The sequence below is a fragment of the Chionomys nivalis genome, chromosome 15 (assembly GCF_950005125.1).
Source record: "Chionomys nivalis chromosome 15, mChiNiv1.1, whole genome shotgun sequence".
Lineage (NCBI taxonomy): Eukaryota > Metazoa > Chordata > Mammalia > Rodentia > Cricetidae > Chionomys > Chionomys nivalis.
The window spans coordinates 56287987-56305158 of NC_080100.1; the positions used below are offsets into that span (position 1 = coordinate 56287987).

General features: G+C 36.9%; 1 protein-coding gene across 2 annotated transcripts in view; it reads right to left on the reverse strand.

Annotated features, from left to right (window-relative positions):
* Nucleotides 1-17172, reverse strand: part of Edil3 (EGF like repeats and discoidin domains 3) — a 459665-nt gene that overhangs the window by 256073 nt on the left and 186420 nt on the right. The gene's annotated exons all lie outside the window — the stretch shown is intronic.

Consider the following 17172-nt stretch of genomic DNA (forward strand, 5'->3'; position numbering starts at 1 on the left):
TTTCTCTCAACCACACTGTCAGTCTGAAGCTTTTTGAAGGAAATGCTTTATTTTCATGATTGTTTTTATCTTTCAGAAGTGACAGGCAGTGTCACAGTCTGAGGGACTATGTTAAACACTCATGCTCTCTGATCTCCTCTGTCCCTCATAAGCATTCAGCACAATGCTCGACAATGCGTTCAGCATCCGGGAGTGTATGCTAACTGAGTGAAGACAGACCTAGAGGAGAGATTCCGGAGAAAGCTCTAGGGAAATCATGGAAAAGCTTTCCCTGGAAGATGAAATAAGATCAAAAAGAACAAAAATAAGTTATAAGGATTAGAATACAAGAGCATTGCCTTGTCCTAGTAGGATATAAAGCTGATGCTAAGCAGTGGGCTATTAATGTGTCTCTGAACAACAATGGATACATGAGAGACAAGATGACACTGTACACTTCCTTACACTTACTTATCTTTGGAAAAGTAGATTAGACAAGAATGTGAGACCAGGTAAATAAAATGATGATACACGATTAATAAAAACCCAGTGGTGTAGGAGGTTCTTCTGTCTTTGTATTGCTTTAATTGGTTAATAAAGAAACTGCTGTGGGACCTTGATAGGGCAGAACTTAGGTAGGTAGTGAAAATTAAACAGAATGCTGGAAGGAAGACAGCAGAGTCAGAGACAGCCACCATGGAGCCACCAGAGCCAGACATGCTGAATCTTTCCCAGTAAGCCTGCCATGTGGTAATACACAGATTAATAGGAATGGGTTAAACTGAGATGTAAGAGTTAGCCAATAAGATGTTAAAGCTAATGGGCCAAACAGTGTTTAATTAATACAATTTCTGTGTTGTTATTTCGGGGCTAAGCTAACTGGGTGGCTGGGACAAACAAGCGGGCCCTCCATGCAACAACTCAGAGAGAGATATTGAAGTTCAACCTGAATGTCAGAAAAGCAAAACAGCCAGCCACTAGCTCTTACCTCTACCTAAGTCTGAAATGGTGATCCTGCATCCAAGAATCTTAGAATGATTCTGTCTGCTCCCATTTTATAATCATCTCTATAGCTCATATCAAAGGTGTGTACCACTAAGATTAAAGACATGTACTGCCCTGTTTCTATGGCAAACTGGGATTAAAGGTTTATGTCACACTGACTGGTCTGTAAGGCTGACCAGTAGGGCTGTTTTACTATCTTATCTTTAGGCAAACTTTATTTATTAAAATACAAATAAAATACTATTATAAAATAACTGTTATTAGATGGAAGAACTGATGGAAGATGGGAGAGACTAATCATGAGAACTTTGTTTTTTAAAATACAGATGGTAGAACACTTTGTGAGGAAAAACTAATTGAAAAGAAAGTTAAATGCTGGTGTTAGAAAGTTGGGTGTTATGATTATGACACTAAACACCTGATAATTCATCAGTGAATCCAGAGTTCTGGAGTTAGAACTTCCAGCTGAGACAAGGAAGGCAGAGCATTGGACACAATAATACTGAAGACTTGGTACAACTAAGATGCTTCACAAAATAAGGTTGGTGATGGGACACTAATTCAACAGAGCATAAGTGTGTGACCTTGCACTTCTTTCCCAATCCCTCTCCCTTGCTAAGACCCATTAGATTACATTCCTAAAGCTAGCCACCAAGGTTTATTCCTATATTTGGCTACGTACTCCTTTTGAGGCTGATGACCAAGGTCCAGCTATCAAAATATTGAGGTCCAGCCATCAAATTCCCCTTAACCTCACCTAATTAACATGTCTAATTAAAATTAAACACCTTGTCCTCCCATGGGGTTTCCCCTTTTACCTTTGTATCCCTGTGCTGATGTTTAAAGCTGAAGGCTAGAGGAAGTTGATAGTAATTAGCAGATCAATATCCCCAGAGATGCATATAGATCTAAAAATGAGAATCTGTGATTTCATGAGGGGAGAACCAAATAAAAGTGGTACTAAGACTTTCATTCATTAATTCTCTCTTAAATAAGAAAAAAAGCAAAAATATCTTTTAAGTAACTGTCACATGATAGTCATATATATGGCATGAGAATATATAAAAAATATTCAAGTGGTTATATAATCCTGAACCAAGAGGGTACTATGAAAACTACCTAACCCAATCTCACAATTTAGCATATAAGAAAACATAACCTAATAAGAATTCAGTAAAATCTAAAATCTGCCATATATGAAGAAAATTGGATTTAAGGAATTATACCTGGGAGAAAAATAGTTATTAAAAGCAAAAGTAATGAAGCTATTCTTTCTTTCTCGAGAGAGTGGAGTAATTATAGTAGAGAGAATAAAAATCTTTCCCACATTCACTTTGGCTTAAGAAACTCCATGGGGGATTAATAAAGGAATTGAATGTAAGACCTTTGCTTGGTCTTGCTAGGAGATAAAACTGAGGCCAAGCAGTGGGTCATTTAAAATCTCTCTGAAGAACAATGGTGCATGAGAGCCTGGCTGAGATGGCACACTATGCCACTTATCTTTGGAAAATTAGACAAGGCAAGAAAGTGAAATCAGATACATTAGTAGAAGAAAGAAGAGGGGAAAGATGGGGGAGAGCAATGGATCCAACACAAAGCTGAAAAGAAAGTCCCCATGGTGAGAGGGGCCGATGAAATGCTGGGTGGTTCAATTCAAACCCTGGGTGGTTAAATTCATGAAGAAAAGTGTCTATCAAGAAATAGTAATGCCCGTTATTCAGGCTTAAGTCATTTTTACAGATCTTTTGTGAATTATATTTTAAGTGATCTAGCTATCCGCCAATGTCTGCTAATTTGAGGAGTCTGTGGGGGTGTGTTTAAGAGAGCCAATAGGAAAATCTGTGGTATTTTACAACATTGGGAAGAGAAGGAAAGGGAAGGGAAGGGAGGAGAGGGGAAAGGAGGAAAGGGGAGGAGAGGGAAGGGAAGGGAAGGGAAGGAAAAGGAACGGATGAGAAGTGTTGCTGGGGATGGTGTTCAGTGGATTCCAGTTAATACAGAAACCTGGAGATAAGGTTGACCCAGGGACCCTAAATCCTAAATCCCTGGGGACACAATAAAGTCTGTACAGTAATCCTGGTTCAGTCTCTGAATTCTCTGCAGATGTGAGTCTGTGAGTTTAAGCTCTTTGTATCTGCATCCCAAAGGGGATTAGACCTCAGCTGACATCATGGTTTTAGGAAAGGATTGCTCTTACTCTTGGTATCTTTCTCACTCTATAAAATTTAGTGAATTAAAGAACAAGAATGAAGTAAAACAAAGGGACTAGGATTTTCTTTTACAGAGACCCTTATGTTCTTATTTTTCTTTATACTAAAAGAATATATTCTGGATTTGTGGGAGGAGGGACAGGCACAAAGAGGTTAAGTAACATATCTAATCAGCAAGGCTTTTATCACACTTTGCCTGACTACAAAGTCTGCAATCTTTCTAGCAAGCCATGCTTGCTCCCTTGTTGTCGGTGTGTGCGTTAATGTTAGTTATGACAGATGTAAACAGTCAGCATGAATTCACTGAGCATATTTCTATAAATAATGCAACACTCCAAACCTCCTCTAATGTAAGAATCTCAGAGTATTTTCAGCATTTGAATCAGAGTATGTTATATACATAGTATATATATAGAGAAGGCCCTCTTATGATGCTTTATCTCATTACTATAACCTTTGAATTCAATTTCACCAATATAATTTTATCATAATTATGTGTAAGCCTAAATCTGTATAGTCTCTATATTCATATGTGTGTGTGCATTTATGCTTATGTCTTTCTCTGTGTGTATGTGTGTACTGCATGAGCACATGTACATGAGTGTGTGTTTGTGTATGTGGGTGTGCATGTATTTTCTCTCTCAGTTGGGATCACCCGTTCTTGCATGCAGAAATCAGAAAAGAGTGTATTAAGTCCTCCTCTATTACTTTCCACTAATTTCTTTTGAGGAAGGTCATTCCCTGAACCTGTGGCTCATGTTTGTGCATCTGAGCTGGATGCACAAACAAGACCAGGCAACCCTACAAGCTCAAACCAGGCATTGTTAGGGATATCTGACTTATTATAAGGTTCTGGGATCCAAACTCCAGTTCTCATGACTGTGGGGTAATCATTCTTAACCACTGAGCCAGATCTCTAGCCTCCAGCCCTAGTTTCTATATACCTTTTCTGAACCCTTTGATATCTCAACGCAGGAAGTTTGAGTAATCAGATGGGTGACTTCTTACTCCTTGCCCCTTCAGGCCATAAACGTCATATGGGAAGAGTTCAGGTTCCTACATGTAAATTCCTTTTACAGCTGATGAAATGAAGTTATGATAATAAAAATGGTAATATTGACGGCTGTGGAATATACCTTATTCTAGATTTAGTTCTATAAAACATTAATGGTTATTTTCTAGAATTTTCTATACTTTACTAGTCTCAATCCTTCTTAATTTGTAACTGGTTCTCTTTTTTCTTTCTAATATGGTTGAAGCTTTAAAATTGTCATTTTAAATTGCAGTATTGTGTTATTTTCATCATTACTGCATACATTTTAATTCTTTGAGAAACATATGACTAAGAAGTATGTAACTTTGTACAACATTATTGGCATTACTTAATTTGTTATTTGGTAAATCCACATATCAATAAGGCTGTATACTTTGAACATGAGCCAAGAAAAGTGAATAGAAAGTAATTCAGCACCTAATAATAAAATGAATTTAAGTGAGCACTCACAAAATTTGCTTGGTACTCAGATTTGCTTTGTATTTGATACTGAACATAAATAATCAAAATGTACCACAATAATTTCTAGCTATCTTTTCTCCAAGTGATAAAGAGGTTAATCACTTGAAAATGAAGGAGATGGGAAATCTTTCATCTTTGTGCCATCTATCCATATCCAGATGGTAATTTTGATACTAAATTATTTTAGTTTTTAGTATACTGACCAATAAAAGTTTCTGCTTATAATATGTAAAGTTGTTTCTTCTGTAATGGTAAGAATAAAATTGACCTTACAAAAGTAGTATCTATTCTTGAGTCACTTAGTATGTTATAGGCACTGTGCTTTGTAGTTTATAGTCAGTGCTTTGAATGAGGGCTCAGAAAGACTAAGCTCACAGTATCAGAGTACACTGAGTTCTCCAGTATGTTCAGTTGATTTTAATGAACATTTGACAGCTGGCCATGTCGGTATATTTAATTAATCTCACTCAGGATTAATACCTGTCATTGGGTAGAAAATGGTTTATAGAAATTTAATTCTGATATTACCCTCTGGTATTATAGTAATTTCTTTAAAACTTTTACTGTTTGACAGTTTCAAACATTTATATAATGAACTTTAGACATTTAGCACCCCTTATCCCCGATGCTCTACATTGTTGATTTTAATAGCCCAGACTCTATTATACTTGAAGCATATCTCCTGTAACCTGCCAGTCCTGTACATAGCATTGAAACAAACAACGAAACAACAAACAATGTTTGAGAACAAATTAATGCTTGTGAGCCACTTAGATGTTCTAACAGAAAGAAGACCCACAAATCTGTAATCAGTGTCTTCCCACTGTAAGAAGCTCTCTAAAGATGGTGGCATCATTTTTGTATTACAGACATATAGAAGCAGAAAGAGAGGAGAACTAATCGGTTCTGCTTGGTGTTTTGGGTCATCTTACTAAACCCAAACACTTTCATAATATCATTCTTAAAAAAGAACATAAATGAACTTTCAAATGCAAAAGGCTTCTGGGAGTTTTTAAATCAATGCTGCAATACTTTTCTACGGAATTTTCATGTAGCTCCTAACACAATGGGGACAGCATGTGATCAAAATTAATGAACAACTGAGCTCAACAACATTCTTTCCAGGCATCTTTATGCAAGTTCATTTAAGTATGCCAACAAGATTAATTGTTCACAAAAACAACGGATTCATATACTTTGCTGTTTTGCTTCCTTCTCTTCATAATTCTAATAATACTGTTAAAATTGTTTTCTTATGTGTAATAGTTACCTCTCACACAATAAGCACTATGCTCCAATTACGACAGTTGTAGAGCATATACAGAACCTTAGGAAGCAAATCCATTAGCACTCCTGTGTTTGTGCACATTCGGATCTGGTCTATTTTAGAAATTATGCCTCCAAAGGCTTGGAATTAATGGCTAAAGTTGAATGTACACTTTAGATGACATGATGAAGAAAGCCAGTGTAGTCCTTGTAAAAGCACAAGCTTTCGAGTTGCTATTGCTGAACAAATGAAGGGGAAACAGGAATGAAAAACTGGTTCTGACATTCATCTTAAAGCATACTGAAGTGCACACATGAGCTTATGTTTATTAAGATTTTGATATTTTGTTATTGTCATTTTTTAACCTTGGCCACTCCATTTTAAAAGTAACGGAGAAGCCACAGTTCTGGCTCAGTACTTAACACTGTTCTTGCAATATACATGTGTTTGGCTTCCAGTACCCATGTTGGCAGTCTACAACCCCATATAACTCCAGTTCTAGTGCACCTATTTCTGGATCCTGCAAATGCCTGCAATCACACATGCCCAAACACAACACATAGCTAATAATAAAAAAAAATAAAATACTGAAAAGAAGAAATTATTTCAGACATGTTGATGAGATTGATGCTTTCCAAATATCTTCTGTGCAGTCTCCTGTTTTTGTTTTCTCCTTTGATCTTTTTCTCATAAATATAAATGTACAATATTCAGTTGTGTTATGATGAGCTAGTCCAAAATACTTTGTATTTAAAAACAGAATTAAGCTACTTCAAACAAAATAAAACAATCTCATTATTGAGGAAAAATCATCAAGATGAATAAGATTACTTTTTAAACTATAAAAGCTTTGAGGAAAATCATGCAAAATAAAATCTGGGGTAAGCAGACACTCTTCCTGTATATGTTGACAAACTGTCTCCTTTGGAAGACACAGGCTTCAGTGTGCAAGTGTCCACAGGAGGCCCTGAGATGACCAGTGGTTACATGGAATGCTCTCCTGGCCTCGTATTCATTTCAGGTTGGCCACAACTAATTTCCACTCTGTTGGTAGCTTTAATCAGCAGAAATATTCCTTCTGAGCTCTGAAGGGCAGAAATCAAAAACAAGGCATAAACTATACTCTTGGAAAAATAACAATCTCTTTTTTACTCATTTTCCTACTTCTCAGGGCTCCTCATAACTATGTCATGTGGTCATGAGCATTGCAAGGCCACTGGCTACATCTTTTAGTTATTAACAACACCAGGCCAATCCCCCCACCTGTCTTAACAGGCATTCTCCCATTTCTTTGTCTCCCCTCTTCTTTTTTCCCATATCAGAAGATAACTGCAAGCCCACTCTAAATTTGGTATGAATTCATGACCAAATATTTATCAGTTTACATCTGTAAGGAACCTGTGAGCTCAAGATGCAAAATTTCTCTGTTGATGCCTGAGGTAGTCAGATTTTTCATCACTGTGACAAATATCTGAGAGAAATAGTTTAACAAAGATTTCTTTTTAACATTAGTTTCAGAGGCTTGGATCCATTGTTATGTGGCCCCATTTTCACAGGTCCATGGTAAGGGGGTCATCAAGACAGATGAGTTTTGATAAATTAGACCTGCTAAGTCATGGTGGTTGGAGGTAGCAAGAAAGGTAAATGGTAGATGGGTGAAGACAGAAACAAAGATCCTGAGTGAGATAATCCAGACCTAGTAAAATAAGCATTACTTTTTTCTCACTTCTGGATGTTAACTTTCAATATTCAGATCTTAATACCCACAAAGGACAGGGATGAGCTGGTGGTTATTGGGGGCAGGACAATTGAAATCTCAAAATACAGAGTGGGGAGGTGGATATGTTATCCCACCACTAGCTGCGGGGATATGAGCATTTGACGGCTTTGGGGAGGTGGGAAGTAATTTTTTTCTTTCATCCTTTCTAGAAAACTAATGTGTGTGATTTCTGGTAGGCTAACCACATACTCAAAAAAGTGCCAATCTCAAGACAAGATGGACAACACAAACTGGACTCCATGGTGAAAGAAGAAGAACAGAGAACTAATCTCAAAGTTGGAAAGTTGGATGGAAAGGGATGAGAGTGTAGTAAAGGGAAGAACTGAGGCAGTAAATATGTTCACATTGTGTTTGAAATGCTCAAGGAATTAATAACAATAAATTCTGCTTTTTAAACACTAGATCTAAATCAAAATTTAGGGCCAAGAGTCCTGCTTTGTGTCAGAACACACACACACAAACACACACACACACTCAAACACACACACACACACACACAACCCACAAAGACATAGAGAGGTGGAGAAAGGAAGGAAGAAAGGAAGGAGGGAAGGAAGGAAAGAAGGAAGGAAGGAAGGAAAGAAGGAAGGAAAGAAGTGACAGAGGGAAAGAGTGAAAGAGAATGATGGAAAAGCTGTAGATATAGGGAGGAGTTAGGGCTATATGCACTTTGAAGAAGCTGAGAAGCCCCCTCCTAGCCAGGCCCCACCTCCTATCACAATGATTTACTAAGTAGACTAATCTATTCTTTAATTTGTGCTCTCATGATCTGAACACTTCTCACAGACTAGCTACATTACCTGGGAGCAGAGGCTTTAATCTGTAAGACCTTTGAAGGGCAATTTTCAGTCAAACTACAAATAATACCATAATCTCAGGGATCTTAGAATGTGAATGAGGGTCCCGGAGATTAAGGAATGATTAAGGTTAAATTAAGTCATATGTGACTGTTCTACTCTATTCTGCAGGTCTGCACTAGGAAACTGTATTTGGCCATACAAAGGGTGAGAAATGGTTCTGTGTCTCAGAAGTCATGTGAGAACAGCAAGAAGACACCCTGAATGTGGATTTCTAGCCTTTGGAACTTGAGAAGACACATTTGTATTGTTTAAGCTGCTTTGTACTTTGAAGACTCTGATATTCAGTCTTTCCAAAGAAGAAGACAATCTCCAGCTATAGTCCTTGAGTTTGCAGCTTTCTTATGGAAATGGAGTTGATTAAGGGAACCACAGTCCTAACTTAATATCAAAATTGATTGATAATGATCATATTTATCAGCAGTGTCATCATAGTGAAGTGATAGAAGGGTCTTGACAATGGTAAAGATCAAGAAAACTCTCTAAACCAGTAGCAATGACTGGGAATTTTCTACTAATGAGTACCCAGGTATCATCAAAGAATACAGGCATATAGTATAGAATATACTATGAGAGGAAGAAATTTTAAAGAAAGATTTCTGATGTTTATTTCTCCACTGTATGCTGTGAATACCATTGGTTAATAAAGAAACTGTCTTGAGCCTGTGCAGGGAATAGAGATAGGTGGGGAAAATTAAACTGAATGCTGGGAGAAAGAAGAAAGAGTGAGAGAGAAGCCATGTAGCCCCACTGGAGCCAGATGGAACTTTATCCGGTAAGCCACAGCCATGTGATGATACACAGATTACTAGAAGTGGGTTCAATTAAGATGTTAGAGTTAGCCAGTAAGAAGCTAGAGCTAATGGGCCAAGCAGTGTTTTAATTAATACAGTTTCTGTGTGATTATTTCAGCGCTAAGTATCCAGGAACCAACAAGTGGCTTCCAATAATAGATTTCCTTCAGACATATATCCTTTCAAAACTCTTGTTTAGCACTAGGCTTTCTGATTATAAATCATGAATTTGCAGAGAAAATTATTATATGTACCTAAGTTGATAAATATTTTTAATCATTGTGGCACAGGAGGTGATAAATCATTCAGCCATTATTAAATATGCTTCCAACTTTAAATTATGAGTAACAAATTTTAGTGGAATGATTTTCTGTTTCAGATGTCAGTAACTACTGCTGCAGCTAGCACTGTGTTGGCAAGTGCTCTCTTCCTTCCCCAGACTCAGACATCTTCTCCTTCTGTTGCGGCAAGCTTTCAAACACCATGTGCATGACGGGAATTCTCAATTCTGACTGTTTTATCACCCAATCAGAATGTCGCAGCATTTTCTGCATTTATACTGAATACGCATTAAAGTGATCAAAAATGTTATTTCTGGGCATTTGCGAGTTAATGGCTAATATTTACTGCTTGAGGAAGATGTGATTCAATTATAGAGCAATATGTAGTGAACACAAGACAAAATGATTTTTTTAAGACATAAAGTAGGATCTATAAATATGTCTATTAATAGAAGAGCTGGCATATAGAATCTTTGGCAAATTAATGGATATATCATATTATCATAATGTTGTTAGATTTAGTAAATAGAAGATCAAGTGACATTTTGTAGCCACCACCATCAATGATATAAACACTAGAGAAGTAGAAAAGAGGCATGGAAAGGAGAACAGCCCCGAGTTTCAGTGTGAGAAATTCTGTGAAAACTTGGAAAGAACATAGGCTAATTTATAATTCAGCTTTCAGTAATTTTTAGCTAATGCAAAGAAATCATCTCAAAAATTCTTACCTAGAGGGCTGCTTCCAAAAAAATATTTTTACAGGTCACTTGTATGATAACTGTGTGCATCAGAATCCACTAGCTCTGTACTGAAGAGCAAAAACGTGGGACTGGGAAGATGGCTCAAGTGTTAATTCAGATCCTTAGTTACTCTTCCTAATGAGCAGCATTCACAGAACCCACATCGCCATTCACAACTATCCAGGCTCAGGGGATTTTATGCGCCCCTTCTGGCTGCTACAAGCCCTGCAAGCATTTAGTACACAGACACACCTTCAGGCAAACGCTGAAGTAGAAGCAGAAAAAGGAGGAGAAAAACTTAAGATTTCACACACACACACACAAAAAAACTTAAGTATTTACATTTGTAGGCAGTAAAGGGTCCAAACTTATCACTCAAATTTTCCTTTAGCTACTGTTACCTTATAAACTTTCATATTTCAGTAGAAGAGAAATGTAATAGTAGAAGAAAGACCATTCTTTTCTGTAAGATTGTTATAGAAATTTCTGGGCCCATGATTCCAGAGCATAAGCAATCTCACTATGTTCCATGCAACTCGAAGCAACTGCAGAATTTCTCTGTTCTTCATCAATCTTTCCTTGACAGCTCTTCACCTTATTCACCTCCCACTCAGCTTGCTGCCTGTATTTCAGCTTAGCATCTCACTGTATACTGCTTCATTCGTAACTGTATGATAGGTCTCTTTTGTCTCCCTGAATCCATAATTAACTGCTTGTACAAAGTATCCCTCTGTGCTTTATTCTTTATCACCAGACACTAGTGAAATATTTCAAGCATGAAAACTAACTGACTGAAATATTCATAATTTCAATATGAGTGCCAAACTGCTATCATAATCAATAACAAACTGTAATGGTTGCAGAATTGATACAATTTTTGTAGCCTTTTATTAATCCTACCCATTTGTAGCTTGGAGTCAAGCCACAATTTGTTTGTCGAATATTGTTGCAATCTTTAAAATATTAAATGGCGCACAATCTTATAAATTAATGGGTATATAAAATAGATGCACTTTTGCATGCTCTTCTTTCCTTTGAAAGCAGTTATGGGAAGTGGTGGAACAGTTTCTGTTTCTTCTTCTGAAATCTGACCTTTGGGTTTGTCATCTTAATCACCAAGCAGAGAGGCCCCTGCAGGAGATACCCAGCTGCATTCAGACGGGAAAGGTATAGACTCCAACTTCACAGCTGAGAACACTGACGCACAGCTGGACAGGGCAGTTGTTGTTTGGACTGCCTTCTAGGTCGCACATGTGGCTTCTTTGTGGCAGACTTGGGAAAGCATCAAACAAAGCAGGCATGGATCCTGGCCAGCTGGCCATCTGTTCCTTCACCCACTGTGATAATTTGGTCTTGTAGAATTTTGTTAAGTGAGCATTAAGTAATGACCATGTCAAACAGGGTGCATAGTGAAAGCCTCTTAATCACAGAATGAAAATGCAGGGGATGCTCAGTTAAACACAGAAAAGGTCACTAAATTCATCCAAGGCAAAACACAAAGCAAGGCAAAACAAAGCCCAAACCCAAACAGTGAAATAGAGGCAAAGGGCAGTAATTAACTTCATTTGCATGTTTCTATTACATTATATTGAATCCATACCAAAAAGAAGTGGGTGGACTTTGTATGAGGCACATAGGAGCTAGGTAAATACAATCAAAGTTTTTATTATTTTCTTTTGCATAAACATATTAAAGAATTGAGATGCTAAGAGAATGTGAGTGGCTATATCATATCAACTGAGGTAAAGACATTTATAAGTCATTGATTTAAAACAATAACTTGTTCTGAATGTTCAGAATATTTTTCTTTGTAACTGTTCTCTTGTTTTGCTAGTTTTTTAGCAACAGCATCCCAAAGAATGGGTTTCCTTATGGCATTTGTGTGCACACTTTGTCTATCATCCATTCCCCTTCACTTCTCTCTAAGTCACTGGTTTTCAACCTTTCTAATGCTGTGACCTTTTAATACAGGTACTCATGTTGTGGCAATCCCCAACCATAACATTATTTTTGATTTACCTCATAACTGGATTTGAACTGCTATTATGAATATCTGTGTTTTTGATGGTGTCAGGTAACCACTATGAAAGGGTCTTTAAGCTCCTTACAGGTACCTTGCTTCGCGTGTCAAGAACCACTGGTCTGAATCTCTCTCTGAGCCCTATTGCTCAGCCCCATCTTCCTCTGAAATTTATTCTTCCCCAACACAGTATTTTTTTAATTATTTAGGAATGTCACACATTGCACACCATTCACACTCACTTCCCATTCCTCTCAGGTTGACTGAAAATAGAAAAAGAGCACCAAGTTCTACTTGCATTGGATGCAAACCCATTGGCACATGGTCAAACTCCTAGTGACCAGCCCCTTAAAGAAAATTGAACCATTTTCACACCTCTGCTAGTTTATGTCACACATACTTCATCATCTTACCCAAAGCCTTTAAATTTTCTTCCCATATTTTTCCTTTCCTAGATCCTTAATTTACCTGTGTATGCATGAATACATGTGCTAACACACACACATACACACACACACACAATTAAATGCACCCAAATACCATATTTTTCTATAAATAAGTGGGCTTAAAGAAAAAATATATATGGCCAAAAATACTTGAAATAAAGTGTTCAGCATACTTAACTATCAGAAAAATGTAAATTAAAGCTGAAATTACAACTCACTTCAGCTACAATTTAGATAACAAATGCTGGGCCAGTAAGTGGGAAAAGATAAGAACTCTTGTTCCATTGCTGCTGGCAAACTACCAGTGTAGCCATTATGAAAGTCAGTGTGAAGATTTCTAAAGAAACAATGAAATTAGAACATAGTGTCTAAGATACCATTCTAATGTGCTACTACGGAGTAAGATACATGCTCTTGGTTTTTCAGACATAGTTTTAACTATCCCATTCTGAGAATGCAGCTTTCCATCATATATAATTCCTTCTCCAATCAAGAAAATGTTAAAAAATTTAGAGAATTATTTAGATTACCATGCAAATGAGTGAATTCAATGAGACCATTGTTATATGTATCATTATGCTTAGCAATCAGTCGATCCTCTATGAGACTGCCCTTCCAATGCCTACTCTCACACTTGAATGAATTTCTCCCTTTCCAAAGATAACCTTTATTTCTTTTCATGTTTATTCCTTATACTTTCTATATCCCTTTTCCTTTAAGATCTATAAACCACACTCCAGGGCATGCCTCACGGCCAGGAGTAAAAAGTTAACACAAATCAAATACCATGCTTTTGTTTTTTATTGCTTACTGTAAGCTCTTGTGATATTTTGCTTTGTGTGAGCATATTTTTCTTATCGGTCTTTGTGCAGTTTTATACTCATCTTTGGGGGTTATTTCTTTACTTTCATAAAAGGGGGGCAGTTCATTTTCACAAATCTTGTCATAACAGTTAACCAGGTAAAATTGCATTAAATTTCTACCACATAAAAGTCAGCTCTACGCCATGAATTTCACTTAAGTATCTTCCTATCTCCAAAGGTTTTTCTTCCCTTACTCTTTACAAATCTAGTTCTTACCAAGATTTTATCTTCACCAACCACATTCCATCATTGTTTTCTTATTTTCCCAGAAAAAAATTATCCAGTTTTTGTTGATTTGTTAGTTCACATATTTGTTTGTTGGCCTTATTGTTCAGGTCAGAGTGGAGCTATTATTGTGTTCCAGACACAATGCTTACTGAGTAGTTTTCTAAATATGACCAGAGGACCTTTGCTTTCTTATCTTTCATGGTTTTCAGCAACAGAGAAATACACTAATCAAATAACCACACTAAGAAATTGAATTGTTTAGTATATCATTTGTAAATGGAGACTACTCATTCATTTTCCAACTGCTCAGACCCGAATAATCACACAGAAACTATATTAATTACAACACTATTTGTCCTATTAGCTTAGGCTTCTTATTAAGTAACTCTTACATGTTAAATTAACCCATTTTTATTAATCTATTTATCACCTAGAGGCTGTGACCTACTAGTAAGCTTCCAGTGTCTGTTTCCTTCATCAGTTACATGGCTTCTCCTTGACTTCATCTGCTCTCTCTCTATATCTCTGTTTTGATTTTCTGCCTGGGTTTATCCTTCTTTGCTATAGGTCAAAGCAGCTTCTTTATTAACCAATGGGGGAAAAAAAACATATTCACAGCATACAGAGGGGAATTCCACATGAGTCATTAAAGAAAGTGTACTATGGCCTAAAAACTATTAGGTTTGTGAAGGAAATAAACCCCAAATTAGAACACAAACACTAAATAAGAGTAGTTGTAAAGAAAGAAGCATGACCCAGGTGTAGCTCTATGGAAGCAGAAGTGGGACAGAAGTGGGGCCTGTAAGGTGACCTGTGTAGCTTAAGTAAATGGAGCAAGTATAAAAGGGTAGACAAGAGCTGAGCAAGTATAGTCTTTGCAAGCATTATTGGAAAAAAAATCTTTAAAAATACACTGACATGTCTAAATAATATAGCTGGCCTGAATTTCAACATTAAAGAAAAATTTCTGGGCTGTATAGATGATATTTGAAAAGAATGAGTAAAGATACAGTAAACCAACTCAACATCACAACACTGGTCTAGGAAAAGCACACAAGGAAGCCTGGACTGGGTTGATGCAGATATGAAGAAAGTAGGCAGATGTCGGAGACTGTTCAGGGATGACCTTTTTCCAGATTTCACAGCTTGGTGCATGAGCGCTGGTGCCACCTGCTGACAAAGCAGAGCTGAACGGGAACTCTTAGTTCTCCTTTGGAAGAGTTGAGAAACTGCTGCAGACAGGTTTCTCATAACCCAGCCTCTGCTAGGTCGTGGAGAATATGCCCGAGAAACATAAGTGTAAGTGTTCCTAGGTGTAGGTGGAAATTAATGGACATAGATGTGCCTACTAACTAAAGGAGAGAACACAGAACAAAGAACAAACAGTCTAGCATAAATTCTAGCATAATGTCAAGAGCTTGTCAAAGGCATGAAAGAAGTTATCAGGAAAATGACACCTTTGTCCAGTAGTAATTGCTTAAGACAAACTCTTATTTGTCTTAAGCAAAATTACCACTAAGCACCTGGACCTGTTAGTTCTGTTGCAAGCACTCTTATTTTCCACACCTCCAAGTATACAGTGCATAGTCACTGCATAAGAGAATTAGGTTAAGGGAATGTGCTCCTTCAAGAGCCATAATCTCAGTTCTGTTGGACATTTTGTTTGGTCCTTTTCTTCTTAACCAGAGAATCACTGTCATACAGGAAAATGTATAATCTAAATCCTATCAGCATGTTATGCTCTTAAAATTTGGGTTATATGGTCCCCTAAGAGGAAACCTGGGCAATAAAACCTGAGCATTGATGAAAATGAAAGATAAACAGTTAAGAATATGTTAAGGAGCCAGGCTGTGGTGGCACATGTCTTTAAGCCCAGCACTCAGGAGGCAGAAGCAGGCAGAACTCCATGAGTTTGTGGTCAAATTAATTTACAAGAGCTAGTTCCATGACAGGGCTCAAAGCTACTGAGAAACCCTGTCTCAAAAAGGAAGAATATGCTAAGGATTGATACTCATTTTTGGATTTATATGGAGCATTTTCTTTGGTTATATTTCAGTTTGATTCTCTGTTAGCTGTCCCCTGCTGGTTCTAGAGGTGGGTGGTACTGTCATGACACAATGCTGAAGTTCTGTATTTCAGGATATATCTAAGACTGCTTCTTGTTAAATCATTCTGATTGGAGAGCCCAGTTTATACTGCTATAAATGATGAAGAGAAATGTTCTGCAAAGCTTTGCTCATTGGGTTAACCTGTGCACAGGAAAGGCAAATAAATAAATATGTAATACAGATAAATAAATAGCCAAATATAATTAAATAAACAGAACATCCTCAAACACTGTGCACCTCCTGTGTGCCTGGAAATGTGGTCGACACATATTGAGAAGTCTGGAAATCCAGGTAATGTATGTACCAACTCATTATCATTACAAACTCAGTTGAAAATGTTGAGCTATTCAGCAGAATCCACATTCTAAGCCTCACAAGTGTTAAATATATATAGCCAGAGTCATATTACTATAAAATCTTCATTCCTACATTTCCAGTATTATGCACTCAAATTTGTAAATTCCATGTTACATTAATCACATGAATATAGATAGGCAAATTTTACACAGCACTACAGTAATTACTATATTCCTTCTAAAAGAAACCGTTCTTGCTGACACTTTTCTACTGAATGCTGCTAAGATTACCTGCAGTTCATAAATGGCACAGTTCCACTCATGAAGTTATGAGACATTGAAGCCCACCTCAATCTAATTCAAATGATAAAAAGATACATATTCCACTTTAATATCACTTTCTTTGGACTCAGGAACTATATTTAATACTGCATTAAATATTCTTATAAAAGCATTATGAGAAGGGGCAATAATCTAGTTTTTGCTGTGCTGCAATTTAATATTTAAAATGTTTTCTTGTTCCAAATAAAATTTGTTGATTAAGATAACTAGGATATTACCATCTGTTTGGACAGAGATATTGAGTTCACTCCCCTCTCCAAAATGCTGCAGATTAATTTTGTCTAGTATCTTTTCTTACTCCAATAAACTTTATTTTTATAAAATGGTATTAGAATGCATGGAAACAGCACACAAAAGGGCAAATTGCAGCTTTCATGGTACTAAAAGATACCAGGCATCTTCCAAAGGGGGGAGACAACCAACAGTCATACCCAGCTGTG